The sequence below is a fragment of the Nuphar pumila genome, chromosome 10 (genome assembly GCF_984573655.1).
Source record: "Nuphar pumila chromosome 10, dmNupPumi1.hap1.1, whole genome shotgun sequence".
In the NCBI taxonomy this organism is placed as follows: domain Eukaryota; kingdom Viridiplantae; phylum Streptophyta; class Magnoliopsida; order Nymphaeales; family Nymphaeaceae; genus Nuphar; species Nuphar pumila.
The window spans coordinates 77409997-77412098 of NC_143258.1; positions in this window are offsets into that span (position 1 = coordinate 77409997).

Sequence of the window (2102 nt, forward strand, 5' to 3'; positions counted from 1 at the left end):
GTTGCGTCCAAAGAACTGAGATTGCGAGTCAACATTTCCATTATAAGACAAAACTGCAGACCATGCTTGGATCCATGATCAATGAAGCTTTGACATTGTTTGCTGACGCACGCTTGTGGCCCCCACCAACGATTCCACACCACCGTATTTAGCTAGAAGCACGCTTGCACACAGAGACCCAGGTTGGTGTGCAAACCAGCTCTGCTTCACGACAAGAATCACACTCCTCAGTCGGGGATCCTTGATTCCCAAACCCCCCCTATTTGGGGGTAGTCGAAGTGTGTCTCACCCTATTAGGTGGCGCTTGTTGTTGAAACCTCGCCCAGACCACAGGAAGTGCATCACTACCTGAGCTATCTTCTTACTAACCCCCATAGGCATCAGAAACATAGACATAAAAAATTCTGGCATAGCAGATAGAACGTGCTTGATGAGAGTCAGTCTACCCGCGATAGAAAGGTAGGACGTTTGCCAACCCGATATTTTATTCGCAACCCTTTGAATAGTGGTGCTCCAGGTTGCCGTTGATACACGACTAATTTGAAGCGGCAGACCCAGATAAGAAAAAGATTTTTCCGATACCGAGCATCCGAATATCCGCTGGCCCATGTCCAACATTGATGAAGGGGCATTGACCATGGATAGACAACACTTATCATAGTTCAAGGATAGACCTGACATCGATAGGAAAAAAAGAAGGACAAGCTTGAATCTTAACATTTGTTGGATGGAAGCCCTTCCGAAGATAATTATGTCATCAGCGTAGGTCAGGATCTGACTACGACACTCTTGAATACCGAGAGACTCAATTAGACCATCCTCCACTGCCCTTTTAACCAAAACCATCAGGCCTTCAGAGACAACGTTAAAGAGTAACAGAGACAGAGGACATCCTTGTCGAAGACCATTACCAAGTTTGAATTGTTTTCCCTTGACCCCATTAATCTGAAACTGTGACTAGGCATTGGTTATCAGCTCATGCACCCAGCTAGAGAAACGCCTACCGAAGCCCAAGTTTGCCAACATGTTGAAGAGGAATGGCCAATGAACCGAGTCGTAGGCTTTATGAAAGTCAAGCTTAAGAGTGAATAAGGCTCCTCCGCTGATCTTGAGAGAGTGCAACACTTATGTGGCCAAAATGAATGAATGTTGAAGTCTTCTGTTAGGAATGAAGGTGAACTGAGCCTCCAAAAAAATTCTAGGAGCAATTGACCGCATCCTGTTAGCCAAGACCTTGGCTACAATGCGATATAAACTCCCTAACACTGATATAGGTCTAAACCGCGAGATATCCGATGCGGCTTCCTCCTTAGGAATAAGCGACACAATTGCTAGGTGAGAATGAACCGACAATCAGTCATTTCGATGAAACTCGGCGAAGACACTAAGAATATCACTCTTAACGCATTGCCAGAATATGCGAAAGAAATCCATTGGATACCCATCAAATTCTGGAGCTTTCCACCCAAACAAATCCTGCACCGCCGAGACGATTTCTTCTTCGGTGAACAACCCCTAAATCGAGTTGAATAACGCTCGATCCATGGACAAAAATAAAGTTGTACACATATTGTCACCTACAGTTTGGTTGTAGGAATACATGTTAGAAAAATAGTTGGAGACAATATTGATTACCTGATCGCCTGAAAAGGAGACACCATTGATATACAGAGTGTGAATCACATGTCTTTGATGCATGTGAGATGCTAAAGAATGAAGGAACCTTTTATTTCAGTCACCCGCTTTAAGTCAAGTCACCCTTGACCGCTGCTTCCAACGAATCTCATCCTTTAGATGCCAAAATTGCACTAGAAAGGTCAGCTCGACCGATCTAACATTGAAACTTTCAATATATGATGCATTCATAAAGGTCGTATCCAAGAGAGAGAGAGAGAGTTTGGGTTAAGAAAAGGGAAAACACCACCCCATCACCAACCACATTTGCAGGCTTCGACTTTGTAGCAGTGGATGCTTTCTGTGCGACTTGGTAACATTCACAAGCCGTCCCTATCAAGCGGAGCCGCTGTGAGAGAGAGATAGTTAGTAGTACAAAGATCCATACCCTTTATCATCATTTGTCTCACTTGCACTTGTTTAAAAGA